Genomic DNA, 21,095 nt, shown 5'->3' with positions numbered 1-21,095 from the left:
CCATGTTTTCTCTGCAGAAAACCAAGTTTCCCATACCCTAACCAAATCTGACTGGTGAAGTGTATGAACAACACTGCAGCCTCTGCCACGAGCCAGGGAAGAACGGTGCCACAAAGCAGCATCTCAGTGCTGCAGCAAATGTGGTGTTGGAGTGGAAGAAAGCAGAATCACATTTGTGACATAGCCATTATATTGGCTGTATTGTGACAGGCGAAGCTCAATGGGAAGGGACCATTTCAGCATCAGCAGACATGCCTTCCCTGCTGGGCTTGGAGAAAAATTAACAGGGCTCAGCTGTGGCATTGCAACAACAGAGTGTCGATCCAACCATAAGCAGGAGAATGTTAAATATATTTAAAAATGTTGAAAAAATGTTAAATATTAAAAAAAAATAAATCACTTCTTTGGTTTGATGTAAATTGAACACCAGTGACTGAGCCATTAGGCCTTCTTATATTGGTTTTTGTCTCGCTGTACTATCAGGAGCAAGGACAATGCATTGCAATAGGGATTTTACTCTGCTGTGCAGTAGCTCATTGGCAAAGAAACTGCAATGGTTTGTTCAGGTCTCTTGCAATCAGCAGTGAAAGTGTGTTTACTTCTCTCAAAAGCAGCAGTTAAATGTTAAAAAGATGTTCCTGAGAGTTAAATTCTCTTGTTCAGTTAGCATCTCCAGGTTCCAATAGGATGCTGAGTCTAAGCTGGGTTTCTTTCCTTGAAGCATACCTGTATTGTGCTCGCTGTCCAAACTTGCAACTTACTCACGCTTGTTTGTAATTCCTGGAAAGAAAATTCACCCTCCAGTGCTGGCTCCCACAAAACAAGGAAGAAATGAAAGAGTGAGGTCAGTCCTGAATTTTAAGCTGATACAAAATGAGTTGTTACAACAGCTATAAAGGAGGAGGCTACAAGACAGCAGTAGCTGTACCTGCTGTAAGTGACAGGTGGGAGAAATTCTGTTCTTTTTCATCTGTGTTTGGATGACGGCCCAGTGCTGGCCACAAACTGCAATCCAGGATTAATCCTCACATAGTGTTTTCTTTCTATGTATCAGATTTCTCATTTTGTTAATAAGCACAGCCTAGCATGCACTTCAAGTCAGCTGTTCTGGAGTGGAAGCAACAGGGTTTTGCGTTATTGAAATGACGGCTCTCATGCTTTCCTAGAGCTCGTATTGTTTGACCAGGGCAGGGCGGAGGGTGATCCTTGTAATCACAAATCCTAAACAGGGATTCTAGTTACTGATTTTACTTAATGGAAAGGGGTGGGGAATGTAGTTTATCCGGATTACATATGTATTATATCACATTTTCGGATGTGCACCCTGCGGATTTGAAGGGGCTAAAGAGTGATCTTTTAAACTGAAAACCTCATGCAGGCGTTTGGAAATGGACCTGATGTTGGAAGCTTCCTTCACTTACTCTCTCTAATGAAGAAAAGACAAACTGAGCTGTCCTGCACAAAGTGTCAGAAGACATGCACTGACAACTAAACTGGGAGAAGAAGGGTCTGATCTTCAGCTGGCAGTAAGAAGAGTTTAAAGAAGTGCAGGGATTGGGTTTCCTGCTCAAAACAGTCATCAGGGAATCCTCCCAATGAAAGTGTCCCTGAAAAGAGAGGGAACTTCGTGATTCTGTTGCTAGGTGTTCCGAGAGATCTGTGCAGGAGCTAGGAACAATCCCCTCCTGCTCTTCCAGCTTTAGATACTGCAGGGAGAAATGTCTCAATGTTGTCCTTGCCCAGGTTCTGGATGGGAGGCAGGAAACATTTCATGTCAGTACGCTGGCCTGAGGCATTTGCTGTCCTTCAGTCCCCTGGGTAAAGGAAGAGGGGATGGCTTTCCATAATATATCAGTTTGCCCTGTCCACTCCCTTCCCCCACTGAACCAAACACTGTGCAAGATAAAATTGTCTTCAAACCAGTCCTTTGCCACGAGTGTCAAAGGAGATACACCATGGAGTGACTGGGGAGAGGCCTCATGGTAAACAACCTGCAGCTCTTCATGCTGGGCTAGTCCCATTCATTCCTGGAGCCCTTTAAGATGACAGGGGTGTACAGCAGATTCCTTCCTCTAAATGTGTGCTCATTTCCCGTTGTATAAAGAGCCATTCAGTGAGGGGATTCTGTTTTCTAGGAGTCACATAAAGACACTGCCATGTAGGACTGCACTTACTGCATTTCCATCTGCTGTCAAGATGCCACCAGCCAGTTGGACAGTTTAAAAATCTTTTCTCTTGTTTGATAAAGAACAGAATAGAGTAATTTGCATTGCCAGTTTTAACTGAGAATTGAAATCAGCCAACAGGAAACCTTACTTTAAAGCTTGCTTGTTTGTCTTTGTGCTAGTTACTCTCCAGCAGAAAGACTGGATCTCGCTGGTCTGTACCTATTAAAACATGTTGATGTGCAACTAAAATGGCCTTAAATTTCATGTTAAGCAGAAGGGCAGGGTTAACACATTCAGGCTATGATTCAACATGCAAATCAGGAACAAAATTAATTTACTATGTTATTGTTTCTGAGAAGTGACTCAAGAAATTTCTTATATAGCATTAAATTCAGTGAAATGTTAAACTAGAAGATTTTCAAGTGTTGCATAAAAATATTGGTAAAATACTTTCCTATGAAAATACTTTTGGATCAAAATACTTTCTGATGGCCTCCTGAGGTCCCTTCCTGTGTGACTTACTCTGTGATTTTTGTTCAGCTCCAATTTAAATGCAAAGTAAAGGAAGTGTTCTTTGAGCAAAAGCGAACCGATCATTTTCTAGTTTTGTTGCTCTTTTATGAGTCTGGAACTAGCAGATCCTAGTTTCTAACACCTAGTTTTCATTTGGAGGGAAGTCAGCTTTCCTGCCCTTCTGCCCCTCCTCAAATCTCAGTTGCTTTCTGCAGTCTGAAAGAAGTGGTTATTGAACTAACCTGAAAAAACAGCCTCTCTGTCCCTTTGCAAGAGGCTCCTGGTGTGAAGGGTTAGTTAACTGCACAGTATATGGAGCACTAAAGCACTTCTTCTGTGGAAGGACAAATTTTTCCTCAAAACTTCACTAGGAAAGACATACAACTGAAGAATCCTCTTTTTAAAAAACAAGACTTGGTTAAAAGAAGTTTGAAATTATGACAGTGTATAGTGAGACTTAAACTTGTGCTGTTTACTTAATATAGTTTCCCCTACCCCTGGAAGGGTGAGGTGCTTTGTTATACCTGGTTTCTGTTTACCCTTATAAAGTATCCAGAGCAGTCCTCATGCAGAACTTTTTGCATCAAACTCCTCAAGTCCTTGAAAAAAGCTCTTTGTTCTTTTCTAGGCAGCTCAAATGTTCTTTGATAAAGTGATATTAGGGACATTATTATGCCCAGTCTTCAAAGAAAAAGTGTGACTGTCCTTCTAGGCAGGGAAAATATCTATCAAAGTTGTAGATGGCAAATAATCCACTAAAAATTATAAATTTGTGTGCACAGCTATGAAGCCAGAACCACAGAACCAGAATGCTCAATAATGAGAATTTTGATACGAGAGCAAGAGTTGTCTTGAAATTCTTCAAATGTCAGCAGAGTGATGTTTGGCTGAGTGTTTTTTAAAAGTAATGTTAATTATGACTCGAAAAGTTTTACCCAGAAAACTTGGTTACAAGCACATGCTTATGAGTTGATGCAGTGGTTGAATATTTGCCCACATTTAATTTTTCTGGGTGAGCTTGTGGCCCAAGGAACTCTGCTTCCATCCCTGGTTTAAACTTTGCATGCTATGGTCATGAAGGAAGTTAAGCAACTACAGTTTTCTTCATCTTTAAAGTATGAAGAATACAGTGTCCTTGGGTTTTTTTTATGTATTTATCTTATGAATGCTCATCATATTTAAAAGTTTGCATAATGGGACCCTGACCTTAGCAACAGCCTGTAAATGCGGTCATCATACACGTAATTCTAATAAGGCTCCAGAATGGTAAAGTTGCCAAAGGACTAACGCTTTAGGATTATGCAAAACCCACAACAGGGGAGGGAGCCTAGAGAAGTCTCTCTAGTCCTTCAGAAATGCTACATTTCTTAGTCTCCGCTGTACCTTATCAAACAAGGCTTTCAAAATTGTAATGAAAATTGAAACATGCCAGCTAAAAAAATCACTCTCTTTTTGCTACAGCACTGGAAGTATTAATGAGACTATATTCCCCTGCAGTGAGCACTGGGAGTTTTTGGAAGGTTGGTTCTGCACTGTCAGTCTCTTCCTGAAAATAATTAAATGTCTGTGAATAATCCCCTTCAGGATGCACCAAGCAGCAGCTCATATTTTTATGTCTTCCCTCCCCGGGTTGCATGGTGCAATGCCAGCGCACGGCGTGACGCAACAGTCTTGGAAATTCTTGGAAAAGCACTTCCGTTTGCTCTAGGTAGAAATTGTGTTGGCAGCAAAACTGACTCTGCTGTTTACAAGCTGGCAGCATTCTGCAGTGAACTCCAAGAAAAGCAGTTTAATGTATGCGGTTCTGCCTATCCATCCAAATGCAGAGGTGTTTGAGACTGTTGGCCTGTTATTATGGGTGGTGCCTTGGAGAAGGAATGTCTTGAGTATTTGCCCAAGTGTGGACCTCTTTTTAGCAGCTGTAGTCAGCTGGTTTATTCCAGTCAGGCTGGGTCTCCCAGTTTCTGGTTGCTGCTTGTAAGGTGATGGGTTTAATTATATTGATATTCCTCAGCTCCTGAGTGAGGGAAAAAGTGACCTGAAGTGCAGAGAGGAGACCATCAGCTTCATTCTGACAATCTCTATTTTGGTGGCTGAAACAGAGTTGAGTATGAGAATTTGTTTGCCACTGATACATTGCTTGAATCTGGAAAAATAATTGTATGTGTCTTCGTACCTCTTCACCTCTGCCTGTGTAAGGCCATGGTATTTGGAAGATGGGCTGAATTTCCATTAGCATTTAATGAACAGAAAATAACAATAGTAGCTGCTATTGTCTAATATTTCACCCTGTTAATTGTGCAAGAGGATTTCAAGCTGAATGCCATACTAATAATTCAGAGTCTTGTAAGTGGAACCAAAGGCAGAGAAAACTAGTACTCTTGATGGAGCTGTAGTACTTGAAACCATGCATGGAGGTGTAACTAACCATAGAGGACAGTCATGGAAGGAAAATATATTTTAAGGGTCTTGCTGAAACACTGATCATTGGAGTACGGAATTAAAATATTTGTCTATCCAGAAAAGACATCCTTTCAACTCAAAGATCTCAAAATGCTTTCATAATTAGTAATCTGTGACTTAAGAGTTGTGTCTCTGGCCTATTCACAAAACCTTTTGTGAGATGTGTATATGGCTTTCTGAAAGCTGCAGAAGGGTTCTTCCTTAACGGAACAGAAGCCGTGGCCATAGTCCAACAAACCAGCTTCCACTCCCATTAGATGCAAATGGCTGATTAAGCACCTCAGTTTCTCTGTGTCACTTGTAAGAAATAAAACCTCCCTCTCCTTTCCAAATTTTAAGAGTTCATATGAAGTGGGACCTGGGCTACATGATACCAACAGTTCCATTTCAAAAGACTTATCAGTTTTCTATCTAATGCCCAGAGCATTTAATACCGAATGCCAGAGGCCTGGGATGTTCCCTATCCTTCAACTGGTTGGACAAGAAAGGGGGAAAGAAGTCCAGGTGAGTTCAAGCAAGTTTCCATGTGCATCTACACTGCCATTATTCAGAATATTTGCCTATTTGTGCTCACTTCCTCTGTGGTTACACATGGACTCCTGCTACCTCTGTGTTTATCAAAAACAGCTTGGGTTGTACCCTTACCAAAACCTGAAAAACCCAAAGCACCCTCCCTAAAACTTCCTGGAGCAAAAGCAAAGCACGTCCCCTTTTGAGGCGGAGGGGAAGCCACTGCATTTCAATGGCTTTGACCATCAAAAGTGATGAGTGGGAGGGTATCTGACAGCTCAGTGCTGGAGATTGACTGGCTGGGGTCACATTTTTGTAAGTGAGAAGGTAGCAGCTGTCCTTTGAGGCATGCAGGATGCTGCATTTCAGAGGAACTTGCCGTTTTTTTTCCCCATAAGAAGTGCTCCATGCTGTGCCAGGCTGCTGTGCCCTGCCTCCGCAGTGTCTTGGCAGGGGGAAGGGGCTGGGTGCCCATCAGGAGTGCTTCTGATGGCACAGAGAAAACAAGTCTGCCTCTGCTGAACTTCCACATTACTGGACACTAACCAGCCAAGGTTGTTGCTTTGGTTTTAAGTTCCCTGTTTTGTAAATCTTCAGGGAAGGAGGGATGGCAGCATCTCAGGTGAAGTCAGTGTAATGCCAGGGTGTGGGATTTCTGTAATTCAGTGCATGTTGTACTGTATTTTAAGAAAATGCTTGAAATTAGAGGAGTGGAAAGGTCATATGAACATGGTGGTTTTGTAGTAAAATAAAAATATGAACAGTGCAAACTGGTTGTTGGTCAGATCACAGTCTACAGGGGAAAATATCTTTAATAGATGTCATTGTAAGGCTAATGCTGCACTTGGCACCAAAAATTAGATTTAATGCTATAAAAGGAGATAAAGCCCATTGCAGCTGACAATACACTTCCAGACCAGACCATGTCCCCAGCTAAAGAGATTGCAATGCAAGGCCCAAATAGGTGCTGTATAGATAACTGGCTGGGGGGGCCAGATTCTGCAAATGCTTACTCAGGCCCTTTGCTTGAACTCGGTGTGACTGCTGGAGTAAGAGCTTGCACAATCCAGCCCTAGGAGTGGGGCTGGAGCCTTAGAGCTGTTGGGTAAAACAGCTTGGGGGGTTTATTTATTTTCCAAGTGCCTGGTGAGGCAGGCTCTAAGCAGAAGCCTGCTTCCGACCCTGACTTGCATGCCTGTTTATTTGCTGTAATCACCTGTAACCTAAAATTGCAAAACTCCTGTGGATACACTAATGATGCCTTTGTAAAGTTCTCCTAGCAAAAATTCAACTGGATTTTAAAAGCACATGCTTCTTTCAAAACACTCAGCTATAAAGTTCAGTCCTGCCAGCCTGGTGGGCTGAGAACATTTTGAAAAAGGTCAGAGGGCCACAGTGAATGCTTTGGGTCCAATTTCCCAGGTTGATTTGTTGCCTGCGCTCTTTGAAGGGAGTGGAGCACCTGCAAATCCCCTTCTGGGGATTCCCTTAAAATGTGGGGAAGCCTCCAACAGGTGTGTGGAGCTGGCATGGCTTTGGCCCAAGGTTTGAGAGGTGTGGCTGGGACACGTCTGAACCTGCACTTGGGCTGGAGCAGGGAATCAAAGAGGCTGGAAGTGGTAGCTGTTCTCAGCTGCTCTCATTCCCCTGAGCGCAGGGAAGGGATGCTAACCTTCACCAGACAGCATTCAGAAGCTGCTCTCCGTGGCTCTGCAGCCTGCTAGGAAGTAGCAGTGGGCAGGGGAGTTGCAGCTGCTGGTCCCCCACTCTGCGAGGCAGCGGGTTGGCTGCCGGGGCAGATGCTGACTAATTGTATCAGGAAAGAAGTGGGAGGCAATATAGCTGATTCAGATCCCTGCTTTAAAAACCCAGAGCCTGGCTGAGTGAATGCCTGATTAATGTATTTTCTTCTCAGATTCATTTGCTTTGAGGTCACAGTTCAGAGGCTCAAGAGAAAACAGGCAAGACATTACGAGTCTCGCTGGATGTGTCACACACTCGCTGCCTAAGTGCTCTCCGTGTAAAAGGCTTTGACACAGGCAAGTCCCACACAGACTGCGGTGTCAGAGAAGGCTCTGGCTGGCAACTCTGCTTGGGTAGGGGTTTGAATCTTTATTTTTCTTAGGAGGCAGTTCCTTGGCTAGTGTTAAGAAGTTATTCCTTCTAATGGGGCATTGGATCTTCTTTATTAGATCTTTCTGGCTTATTTTAAACTTAAAGCATTTCTTTTGCTTTCATTGAAAAAAGTGTAAGCACTTCATCTGAGTAGGAAATAAAAGCATGATTATTCATACTAAGTCAGTCTCTACAGTGAATAGCTGAACAAAAAAAGTCCAGCTGGAAGAGTACATCAATGCTACTGAGGACAACAGACTTAAATTCTGTTCATCTCCAGAAGTCACCAAGAGAAATATGTTTTCTCCATCCTGCTTCTTGTCAGTGGATTTGTCAGAAAGAAATCTACCTCCTTCTCAGTCTAGTTTTTAGAGTGTATTTGCTCTTCAAGAACAAGTCAGCACAGTAATCCTGTTTCACGTTAACTGTTATGAAATATGGTGTTAACATTTTAGCCCTATACTGGCAGGAAATGGGATTTAAGATTCTTTTTTTTCCTTGAGTATAAAAGAGTTCAGGAGCAGGATTTAAAAATAAAAGATCCTTAAAATCCTCTCTCTGAGTCAATTTTCATAGCTTAATCTTTCAATTTATCTCATTTGCCTATTATGCAATTTGGCTTATGATTTTAACTATGATAGCCTTTAAATGCACGTTGGCACTTCAGATCCTTAATCTAGCTTCAACTCCTAGTCCATAGTGTCTGCTTATTGCAATTTATGCTCTAGTTATCTCACCTGTGGGATTCTTTTCTTCTTCCCCAGTTGTGCACATACTCGCTTTTCCCAACCATTCCTACATATTTGCTGTATCACTGTAATCTGGTTCCCCGGGCTGTGTTTATTCCTATCTGTTTTCTCTGTCTCTTTCCACACAAACTTTACACCACTCTTTGAGCAGTCCTTCATAAATACAACAGTAATTTCTTCACTCTGAGCTACTGCAGAACTTCAGAGAGCCACCAAACAGTTGCAAGTTACGTCCATGCAAGTGTTGGTGTGGCATCTGTTTGTGCACAGACTCTCTTTAGAACAGGATCTGCGTTTCAAAACTCTGCAAATGCCCTTCCTTATTATAATACTTCAAGGCCACTTGCCACAAATATTTTTTTTCCTGACCTGTATGAAACTGAAATCACAGTAAATGAAGTATCACTGCAGATGCATTTGGGAACAGGGAAAATGAGGAACTTCCACTGTTAATTGCAGGAAAATCTGGCTATTCTATTGACAATGGCCTTCAGCTTCCCTCAGTATACTTTTTAATATTTGATTAATTCTTCTGGAGCAGAAGAGTCATATGACGGAGTTTTAAGGAATAATTCAAAAGAGACAGACTTCAATGTATTGCTGCTTTGTCTTGCCAAATACCAGTGGTTAGATTGAAGCCCCTGATTGTATGATTCCCACTTACTCTTGACATCAAACCTCCAGCCTATGTCAAAGTCTTGCTTTCCAGAACTGCATGTCCTTACATCCAGCGAAACTTGTGACTGATGGAAGGTTTGATATCAAATGCTCTCAAACCCCACTGAAATCAGTAAGCTGAGGGTGCTGATTGCTAAGATCAGACCCAAGATCAAAAATGCAATTTGGAGATCAGATCCCTCCTGTAGCTGGGCCACAGAGCCGTGGAGAGATGCAGTAGATAGATTCATTCCCTGCCAGGGACAGTCCTGAGCCCTCTCATTAAATTGTTCATTATTTGTTATACACATACAAATGTTATCCACATTTCTCTGCTTAAAATATATACGTATAATACCAGACATGAGTGTTTCTGTGTGCAGTAGCTGTCAAGTTACACTTGACATTCAGTTACAAAAGGAAAAAAATGGGTTTTGGTACTTAGTGCTGAATAGCAGAGGCCAACTCATCAAGTTTTTCTACTGCAAAAATGCTAGATCTGAGTTTCTTAAACAGTGTGTCTCTAATGGCCCAGAGACATGACAGCACACGTGAAGCACATGAAGGGGAAGACACAGGACATGAATTTTTCTACAGGTTTTAACAAAGCCAGAATCTTCCATGCCCTCTCTGCTCTGCCACACAGAACAAAAGCCCCAGGGGTTTTGTTTCTAGAGTCATTTGAGAGCTGCCAGCACAAAACGAAAGCCCCAAGGGTTTCTCCAGTCACTGAAGGGGCACCCACCACCTATAAATGTGAAAATGCAACTGAGCTGCACTTTGAAAGTGAGAGGGCAGTGGCCTGGCATAGTCACTGGGGGTGTCACTGAACTAGCAAGACTGACACAGTGCGGAACTCTTGAACTTGTGCTTAAATAAGTAATTTGTTTGAGCAGTATGTGACTTACTGCATGCTGCTGGCTCATGGGCCCCACGTCCTTAATGTCCCCCTCCCACCTTCCCCATATCTGTGCCTAAGTCAGCTCCCCTTTGGGAATGCTGGATGTGGCACAAAACCTGCTGGAAAATCCTGAAGTCACGCTTCATTTCAGACCTGGGCATGTAAGATGCCTGGCTCAAACAAGAAACATGAGCTTTCCTCCACTGATTGTTAGGTGGGACTGCCACCACGGTGTCTGGAGGTGGGGGCTACATGGCTCCAGTGAGTGCAGGGCTGGTCCTGAACAGCCCAGCCCAGCATGGCTCCAGCAACAGATGTGCAGGGAGCAGTGGCTGTTCTGGAGACTCCAGCTGCAGCTCCCCCTGAGCGAGCAGGGCAAAGGTGCCATGGGAGAGTGGGAGGGCAGCATGGGCACTGCTTGGGCTGTCAGGAGAGTGCTGTGGGCACTGCTGGGGCTGTCAGGAGAGCACTGTGGGCACTGCTGGGGCTGTCAGGAGAGCGCTGTGGGCACTGCTGGGGCTGTCAGGAGAGCACTGTGGGCACTGCTGGGGCTGAGGAGGGCACTGTGGGCACTGCTGGGGCTGTCAGGAGAGCGCTGTGGGCACTGCTGGGGCTGTCAGGAGAGCACTGTGGGCACTGCTGGGGCTGTCAGGAGAGTGCTGTGGGCACTGCTGGGGCTGTCAGGAGAGCACTGTGGGCACTGCTGGGGCTGAGGAGGGCACTGTGGGCACTGCTGGGGCTGTCAGGAGAGCACTGTGGGCACTGCTGGGGCTGAGGAGGGCACTGTGGGCACTGCTGGGGCTGAGGAGAGTGCTGTGGGCACTGCTGGGGCTGTCAGAGGGGCACTGTGGGCACTGCTGGGGCTGTCAGGAGAGTGCTGTGGGCACTGTGGGCACTGCTGGGGCTGAGGAGAGCACTGTGGGCACTGCTGGGGCTCAGGAGAGCACTGTGGGCACTGCTGGGGCTGTCAGAGGGGCACTGTGGGCACTGCTGGGGCTCAGGAGAGCACTGTGGGCACTGCTGGGGCTGTCAGAGGGGCACTGTGGGCACTGCTGGGGCTCAGGAGAGCACTGTGGGCACTGCTGGGGCTGTCAGAGGGGCACTGTGGGCAGTTCTGGGGCTCTTAGAGGGGCACTGTGGGCACTGCTGGGGCTCAGGAGGGCAGCATGGGCACTGCTGGGGCTGTCAGAGGGGCAGCATGAGCAGTGCTGGGGTTCTTGCCTCAGCCCTTGGCTGCCTGAGCTCCTGGCAGGCAGTGCTGCTGCGTGTCCGCTGTCACGGACAGTTGCACCTGATGTGTGGGAGTTACTTGGCACATGGTGGATGTAGTTTCCCATTGATTTTTGGGGGAATTGATTTATAGAGCTATTTAATGGAATTGATTCTTTTTACAACTTTTCCCCCCTCTTAAAGACCAATTGTTTTTCTTGAGTGATGGCTGCAGGTTTATGTATTAATATGCTTGTGCACCCACAGTCCCAACTGTGTTCTCTCTGCTCAAACTGCACAAGAAAGTCTCAATCTCAAATGCCATCTTAAATCTTAATATTATGTTTGATGTATGACCTGGAATAAATTAAACGTGCTAGAACTTGCAAGATGAAATCCTAGTGGTGGGTATAACCACAAAGCAGTGTTCTATTAAGCCAAGGACTGTCGAGAATGTCTGTTGTGGTTGTGTCTGGGTTACGAGTGGCTCCCTTTGGTTTAGTGTAGGTGGATATTTTTATTCCGCCTGGCCTGTGAACAAGGGGATGAAACTTCAGAATTTACCTACAAGAGGAGCAAGGCTCTGCTGACTTTTCCTTTACAAGCCCATAGGTTGGAACCACATTTTTATCCTAAACCCAGTATTTTTATTGCTTTTTAATGTATTTCATTGATTGTTACTCCAAAGTGGTTTGTACTAAGGTAACATTATATATTATACCTGGAGGAGTACTATGAGAAAGTGTGAATATCATAATTTTCTGTTACTGTTTGTAACTTTGCAGGTCAGTTCTGTTAGCAAGTTGAAGTAGCACATTTATGTTGTGGTTTTGGGCTTCTTTCTTATTCCCTTCCTTTCTGTCTTTCCTCTTTCAAGAAGCACTGGAATAAACATGGGCAGGATCCTTACTCTGGGTGTGACTCCTGAGCAGATATGCCACCCAGATTTCCAGATCAGAGAGATTTAAATGTGTGTGCTGAGGGCTTAGGGTCCAGCTAACTACTGCTTGTCAGGATACAACAAAATAATCTCTGAACTAGCCAGCACTCAAGGCATGCAAGAAATTAGTAATCCAAAAGTACCTCCTTGAACGGCAAAGCGAAACAAACATCAATTGTCACAGTTGTGTGTGATCCCTGTGTGAAATTTAGCCAAGCAATTTGGCAGCTGTATATAGCACTAACTGGGTCTTCCAAGTGATCTGATGTAGCTGTGAGCCCAGTACATTTGGGTAATCTAATTATCACCACAGAAGTGAAAGAGATAGAGACAGCAGTAGTCAACATCCTATTTGAATAGAAAAGCTCTGAACTTCATCACTGCTTATGAAAACTTCCACCCATGGCCAGCTGTAATCTGGAGCCATCTAAAAGCTGCTGAGAATCCAGCAGGGCTCACTCCTGTGCATCTACCTTACGCTGTGAGTTTAACAGGATAGCCAAGAATAATATCATTAGGATGCTGAGTGTGCAGCTGCTGCAGGAGTGGGCTGTCCATGTGAACAAAGCTTAGCAGGAAAACTGTAGATGGTAGATGAATGATGCAGAGCATATAATAGCAGAGTATCCGGTTGTCTTGTATCTGCAACTCCAAATACCATGCACCATTAATTTTGGAAAAGGACTCCAAATGTAAGCAAATTGCTTTGACCCAGATTTTAAACTGGTAAAGGAACCTGAATTCACAGGCAGGGCAATATGGGCCCTTTTGCAAAACATGGTATGTAAATGTGGCTGGCTTAGAGAGACTTCCAACAACAATCAACCTTCACCCTGTGCCCCAGAGGACTGCCAAGACTTTATTCAATGTCATAGTGATCCTAAATGGCAGTCTTTGAGAGGGAAAAATGTATCCTTGCTTTGTAAATGAAACTGCAGCAGTTGAATTATACTGTAGTTTTACAGAGGTGTTTTATACACCACAACCACATTGTAAACTAGATTTTGTTTGCTTGGAATTATCCTAGTGATTTGTAGTCTGTCTCTGGCAGATGTGTCTCTCTCTAACCATCACATGCCCTAAGCAATTACGCAGAGTTAACAAAACCTAGAGAAGGCAACTGCTCTTATCAGTCTTGCCCCATGCCAAGTCTTTGCCTTCCACTCTCTGCTGGGAAATAGTACAAATTCCAGGCATTCTTTGGGAGGGAGAGGGTTAAATTTAAAGAGAAGGGTATCTTGTCTTTCACCACTGCTGGGGTGGAAAGATTTTAACTCTGCCTGTTCCCCAGAGGAGCTTCGTGTGATAATATGTCCTTGTGGGATAGGTTGGACATTAAGGATCTGTACTGCCAAGTTCCTTCATTGCCATAAGGACAGATTCAGGACGTCAGAAGAAGCATTTACATGAGAATACATGATTTCATAGTTGGTGTTATGTAAATTGGACTATGTTTGGCTTAGGGACTGCAGAACCCTAAGGCTGTCACTGGGCTGTACCAGCACAATCTCTTCCCTGAAGAATGTTCCAGTCAAAATAGTAGATGGTAGTAGATAGCAGATAATAGTAGATACTAATAGTAACAGTAGATAATGGTAGATAGTAGATAGTAGAGCATAAGGAGAGAGAGGAAGCAGAGACACAAGCAATTGCATTATTTGGCCAAGGTGGTGTGACAGATGTAGAGAACTAGGAGGAGAACCTAAACTCCTTCAGTTACAGTTTACTTTGCTACCAGAATAGACTACTGTTATTACAGCACTCTCTTTTTCATCCTTACTCTTCCAACTAAATTAACTTTCCTTGCCTCAAGGACTGACACAGTCCCTGTAGTCTTCTGGCTATCTTAGCTATTCCAGAGAACTGGAACAACAAGCACACAAACAAGCCACTGCACAGTGAGTGATCATTGCTTACTCTCTGTACTTGGGGCTTTAGCTCATGGCAGTGAGAGGTAACCAGTTACAACCCAGGACAAAGCCAGCCACACAAGTAGCAGTTGCTTCTGGATTTGCACAGCCACTCATCAGTCCTGCTTGTTCTGGAGATGCCTACCTTGCATTTTGGTCTGCAGGTTCCTGCTGCCTGCCCACATGGGGTGAGGCCAGGCAGAGCCAACACCACCTCAGGCTGCTCTGGCTCCACTTCAGATCTTCACAAGCACCTTGCTGGGGTTAAAAATTCCTTGCCAAACTCCTACCTTACAAAGCATTTGAGGGACTACATTTCTGTAATGCCTGGATTTGGAAAGCTATAAGATGGAAACAAATATTCTCTAGAAGATGATAAACAGGACCAAACAGTTACTTACTCTTTGTGTGTTGCCTTGGAAAATTTAAAGACTTCCGTGTATTAAATGATGCAATAGCAAATTCCTTACAAAAAATAAAATGTCTGTAACCAGATAATGGTTGCTCTGGTGCTAGTGGTAACATGACATTGAATATCTCTTGGTTTGGCTTCCATGATTCAGGAGTGAGGGGAACTGGAATGGTGTTTACTGAGCCAATAAACTTCTCACTAAACATAATTCATGAGCTCTAGCTGGCTAATAACCAGGACCTCAATGCTCTAACAGTTGGTCCCATACATATTAAAACAAAGCTTTATTTGAAGTGAAAACTTTTAGAAAAATAAACTTCAGGATTTAGTGGCCTCTAATATTGTCCGGCTCCACAGGCCATAAGAGATCTCTTAACTAGAGAGTAGGTCTTAAAATATTTCTATTGCAGTTTCTTTGACCAATGCTAAAAGACTGCCTGCTCCAGATATTGCCTTGACATAATTTTTTGTTTGCTATTTTCAAACTTAGAGGAATCCATATGCTTCTTTTAAAATAGCACTGTGCAGGGATTTTTCTTCCCTATTTATCTTAAAAAGAGTTTCTGCTGGCCATTTGAGTGGTCTAGGCAGTCAGCATTCTTCAGCTATATGAAAAAGGTGAAGAGCTCAAAGAGAGTTTACTCTCTTTAAGATGGCATTTTAAAAATTACTTCCAAAATCTTTCTTACAGTCCTAGTTTTTCTGTGGAGAGATCTTAATCTGAACAGGTTTCTTTAAACACTTGCTAGATTATGTATCAAGATTTCCCTTCCTCTCCTCATGAATGAAAACCTGTGCTTCTGCAGGTTCACTCAGGGAGTGCTCCTCCTTGGAGCACTACAGAACTGCAGATCTGGATTGGTTTCAGATCTCCGTCATTTCCCTGTGTGTAGAAGAGTATTCTTGTGTTCTGTGTTTGTTTAGTTTCTCATGAATTGCATTTACATTCTTAAAGAATCCTGAGCAGTTCTCAGAGGGGTGTGGGTCAGTGGTGGTTCTGCTCTCCGGGGCACGTGTAATTTGTACTGGAGCAGAGTAGTTCATTTTTAAGGACTGGGAATCACTTCATTTAGATTTCTGCTAATGGTTTTACCTTCTGGGGAAGCCTTGCCACTCTGCTGCAGCTTCTTCCTTGGATGGATGACGAAACAAGGCCTGCCTGCCTCCTGTCAGATGCTTTGAAGTCTGTAGATGAAAGATACCATATGAATGCAAAGTACTTGCCAGTTAATGTCAGCAAGTCATTTTGCTCGTACCTTGATGAAAAAAGCTTTATTGTCAGCTTACAATGAATTGATCTGCATATGCACCAGTAGTTCTTTCCCTTTTACTTAGGTCTTTTGGAAAATTATATTGACTACCTCTCAGAAAGATAGAGGGAGGTTAAATAACAAGCAATAAAGATTATCGAGGAAATTTCTCGTCATGCAATACCTTAAAGATAATAATATTTTGAAAGGGAAAGAAAACAACAACTATGCACAAGGAGTTTCTGCTAAATACTGTCTCGTTCCCTGTCTTTCAGGGATTATTTTCTCATGCAGAGCTAAGCCTAGCTCCATCAATGCATAGAGAAGTTCTATTATTATACACTGATTTGATAAGATAATATAATTAGTGTCTTGGTCCATTGATGCAGACCTCTACTGTCCAAAACCAACATTAGGTTATTAAATCAATTCTCGTATTTGTTACAGTAATAAGGTAAAATAGCATTATTTAGATACCGCTTGTCTAAACTTAGATAAGTCGTTCAACCGTATCTCTGTTTGCTTATCCACATTCTTCTTCTGCTTTTAAAAACCAGCACAAATTCACGAGGTAGGTGCAGGCTTTGGATTTCCTGGTCTTTATTGTCTGGTGTGGCAAGGTCTTTGCTGTCAGTTATTTGTGTCTTGTCTGTGTGGCTCTGCCTCCCCTGCAGCAGATGGGCAGTGAGGAAATGAGGGCTCCAGTGGATAAATGCAGCAGCAGCAGCTGCTTTCAAGAAGGGTATCCATGAGCAGGCCACAAGTGAGATGGTCTCCGGACAGCTAATCTGGACAGATATCTACTGGCAATTTCTGCTGACACACAGATCAGGAGACCTGGAATTGATGCCTAAACTGGCACAGAGCCAAAGTCAACAGAGAGAAGAATTTTTAGGTAGAAAGGCAGGTCTGAGTTTCCCAAATTACAGTTGTCTTGGGGAGCTTGGGAGCCTTCTGGCTCCAGAGCAGGAAGAAAAAGGCTTTGCCAAATGCCTATTTAATGTATAAATGCTCTCCCAAGCTCCTAGTTCATAGACTGATACAGTTATTTAATATTCTGCTGGACATGGGTTGACTTACTCAAAGTTCGTACAAATTGGTTTTGTAGGTAACATTTGATGAGTTTTGTTTTCTGGTTGTTTGGTTTTTTTGGCATAGAGGCACACATCCTATAGGACAATGACTGATCCAACCTGATGTTAAGGGACCATGGTGTCTAGTCAGATCTGTTGTTTCTAAATATTTTATTTTGCATTAACTTGTGCTGCATACCACAATTCTGCTCTGTGCCCTTGTTCCATAATACACTTATTTGCATGGGAACATCCTGCTTCTTGCACATGTGAGGACTTCCAGGATAAGGGCTGAGCCCTGCCCAGCTTTGTTCCCAGATTCTGCGGTGGAACACAGGACTCTTTGAGAGTGCAAAGGGCCAAGCTGTGCTGCTGCGTGCTCCTGGTGTGCTGCTGGTTTGACTGCGCAGGGCCAGCAGGGAGGGCAGGCTATTTAATGGGGCCATGTGTTACTGGAACTGGCCATCTAACATTCCTTGCTTTCCCCAGTGTGTTCTCCCCCTTCCAGGGTGGAATGCAGTAATTGCCATACCAGAAGGAAGCCATGATCTGTCTGTCTAGCCTGGCATCCTTTCTCCAGGACAGGCAAACACCAGATGCTTGAGGGAAAGGTACCAGAACTCCTAAAACAAACAAATATGGTATAACTTGTGCAGAGAGGAAGTTGGTGGTTGGTTTATGCCCTGAGGTGAGGGAGTTTCTAGCCTTGACATGAATGTGTAGCTGGGTATTCTCTTCATGTATGACAGTCTTGCACTCAAGCCATTCTCACAGACTCCCTGCCTGTGGAGTTGGGTGCCAAGGAACTGCACAGCTCAGCTGCACGACTGCACTGCACTGCACTGTGCTGCAGTGTCCTCAGTCCTCACCTTCTGTAGCAAAGGGTCTGAGCTCCATCGTGTGTTGCTGATATCACTGGCTGCAGAGAATGCCAAGAGACTGTCCCAGGCAGTGTTACCAAAGGACAGGATTTACTCTGTTCAGTGAAGTGAGATCTGAGCTCTGCCCTGCTCCTGTCCTCTAAACACCAGAGCAGGAGGGCTGGCTCCATTGGCGCTCAATCAAGGCCACCAGCAGGGGACCACTGGACCTCTATCACAAGTCACGATAAGCCCTGCTATCTGGTTTCCTCCCTCCTGGTGTTCTCCAGTGGCCAAATCTTTCATCACAAGCTGCACATGCAAACAGTGTGACCTGCTACACAGGGACCTTCGCAGGAAATGGTGTGAAACAGCCTCCAGCAATTGAAAGCATGAGGGAGAGAGGCCTGGGCAGAAAGGAGGAAGACCTCAAGTGATGGCTTCATTGTCTAGTGCTGATGTAGAAGTCAGTAATATGCAGGACCTGTGTTCCACCTCAGGGATGAGGAAGGGGAGAGTGCTCTTTTTAATTATATATTGCTAATTCTTTCCCAACCAGCCAGCCTGGGATTTCCTTGCATTCTGAGGCAATGCTTTCATCTGTCTCCTGTTTAACAATCTGAACTTGCTTGAGAAGTTGTTTTTCTTTCTTGTGGAAGATTGCATTGGAGCCAAAGTGTTGTTTACCTAAGATCTATAATAAAAATTCTTAATCCTTATTTTGCTTCCTCTCCAGCGTGAAAAGGGGTGGCATGGAAAGCAGCACGTATTCTTCCCTTCCACGTAGGGAAGATCTTTCAGGTTCAGCCTATTTAGTAACCACAGTCACCAGACTGCTCTCACTTCAAGCAGTTGGTCAGTCTCCCTTGTGCTGCCTGGACCTCTACAGTCTGTGCTCCTGATTTGCTGCAAGCTCTCCCAGCAATCCTGGGTGAACTGAAGCAGAGAGGTTGAGTCTCTTCCCAAACGGCAGCTGGGCATTGACCTGTCATTTCTCCCCTGTGAAGTGATTTTTGCTGAGCCTTTTGATGAAGAAATGTTCTGTCCAAGCCACTATCTAGGTTGTGGTGTTGTAAGAGGTCCATACTACTGAGTAAGCTGGAAACACACCTAGGTGCTAACAAACAACGTAACAATCTCAATTCTAAAACTTGAGAATAACCCTCCTTGTTAGGTAGTCAAATCAGCAGCTCATGGAATGTTAAAGATCCAGGTCCATTGGCAGACTGCAGCTGATGTAGCTTGGGTCTGGTGTCTGGCTTTTTGTCAAGTAATGCCATGAATATTTCTTATGTGCTGTTGCCTTTTCCTGTTTTTTTATTGTATCAATATTCTTTTTTCTTATGATACTTTAATTTTTAAACAATGCACATGGTCTGATAGATTGAAACAAAAGACAGATGCAGAGCCAGAGGCAAGTTTCTCTAAATGCAACTTTTGATTTGTAGGCATGGGTAATTAGAATAATAATATTTACAATTTTAGTTAGCTTATTTTTAAGTGGGTGGAAATGAGCATTTTCTAGCATGGAAGTGGGGAGACTTCCTTATGCCACATTCAGCTCCAGCGTAGCATGCAACTTCATCATTTGTGCAACCCACTAATCCCTGCATGAGCATTCTCAGAATTAAAACGCTCTTAATTTAGTAGAATGATATAAATGAAATTAAAGTTCCTTTTAATACTGAATACAGTACAGAGCTACAATGTGGTTTAGCTAATTCACTTTAAATTCACAACTTCAGTTAATCTGAATTAAGCTCCCCAAGTCCTGCGTGTAAAGACATCTTTATTTAGAAGAAGTTGCTGTTGTGGAAAGAGCAATGGACTCAGCCCTGTCCCGAGGCGTTCTGGCGTGCAGCTCGCTTGTTCCGAGACAGAGAGTTTCTGGGCATTAGCAAATTGTCTACCACATCCTTTTCTTCTCCTCTCACAACGCCTCTGTGCCACCTCCTAAAATTGTGGTTTCTGAGCCATTCCTCTGAGTAACTTGCTCTGGTTGTATTTGCTGTGCAGCCGAGGAAAAAATATTTCAGCAGCTTGTACCATTTTGGAGCAGGGAAAGTTAAACTTGTCCTGAAACCAGTCAGGAACACACCCTTTGGTCTGAAGGACCTGTCCAGTGGATGTTCCCTGCCCAGGCCACGTACAGAGCAGGGAGCAGGACGGGGGATCTCTTGTGAATGGCAGAGATTTGTGCAGGAAATCCAGACTTGTGCTGCGTATAGCTCGGAAGCCAAACCACAAGAACAACTGTCCTTTAGGGTCAGAACTTAGCTGAGAGGCTTGCTCCTGAAAATATTTACTTTTCTGCTTGGAAAGGATCTTGTGGTGATGTTACATTTTTCTTATGAAAAGAGTAACTGGTCACATGGGTCAAACACAACCATTTAAGACAAATCCCTAAATGAAACTAACTGTTTGCCACATGCAAGGAGTGCTGGACTATGTAACTCTCCCTGCAAGTTTCACCCAGTTCACTCCATAGTCTCCCAGCCCTCGCTGTGTTCCAACCCTTGCCCTAATGGGAAATTATTCATAGAACAGTTGCATTGTCTCACAGGCTGCTGGTTTTGGTAAGAGATCAGCTGGAGGGGGATCACTTGGATTTCTCTACATTTTTCATTTGGAATTTCCAGTATGTTGATCACAGATGCTATGAATAATGGGTAGGAGATAATGGAATAAAAATTATATTATCACACTCTGTCTTTGAGTTGGGGTAGACACATGAGGAGGAGCTGGTTTTCCATGGGCCAGCTGATGAACTCATGTTCCTTCTACCTGGTGAAGTTCTGCCTGACATGCTGAAGTCTCCAGAAGCCCTGAAAGCATCATGCACTGTGCGTGTGTACTATAAATAAACTTTTAAAAACATAATTTAAAAACACCTCTGGCAAAGCACATGCTTAACTGAAACTTGTCTGGTCAAGGTTGACTCAGTGGTGTAGGAAGAAGATGGGGAAAGAGCAAGTGGGAGCAAATAAATGAAACCTGCTGTAAGAGAAAAGCCTCTTGTTTGTCATTTTCAGGCTGTCCAAGCTCTTGGCATGTGAGCTTTGGGAGATCCCTAGTGACTTTCTGGATGTTTGCCCTTGGCATGCGTGTTTGTGAGTGATCTGAGATTTCATTAACAAAGCTGCATGAACAAGGTTAGTTAACCTGTTAGGAAAAGATCACATGGCTGGGAATCATAGTTGATTCTCCAGTTCTAAGAATCCAAATACCTCTGGCTGATGGTGGCCAATCAATTAGACAAAATAATTTCAAGAAGTCCTCTTAATGAATTTTATGTGTTCCACCCACAGTTTGGATAGCTGCAACCCTTTATTTTAAATGGACAATTCTTTTGATCTGCACAGAAC

General features: G+C 43.7%; 1 protein-coding gene across 1 annotated transcript in view; it reads left to right on the top strand.

Moving 5' to 3' along the window:
* HIC2 (HIC ZBTB transcriptional repressor 2) overlaps window positions 1-21,095 on the top strand; it is a 71,546-nt gene that overhangs the window by 3,058 nt on the left and 47,393 nt on the right. Inside the window, exon 2 of the mRNA XM_066331381.1 lies at window positions 5,567-5,648. The gene's annotated coding sequence lies outside the window, so the exon portion shown is untranslated. The remainder of the gene's footprint in view (window positions 1-5,566; window positions 5,649-21,095) is intronic.

This window comes from Sylvia atricapilla, chromosome 17 (genome assembly GCF_009819655.1).
Source record: "Sylvia atricapilla isolate bSylAtr1 chromosome 17, bSylAtr1.pri, whole genome shotgun sequence".
Classification (NCBI taxonomy): domain Eukaryota; kingdom Metazoa; phylum Chordata; class Aves; order Passeriformes; family Sylviidae; genus Sylvia; species Sylvia atricapilla.
Note: the sequence above shows the minus strand (reverse complement) of the source record. Positions and strands in the feature narration are given on the sequence as shown.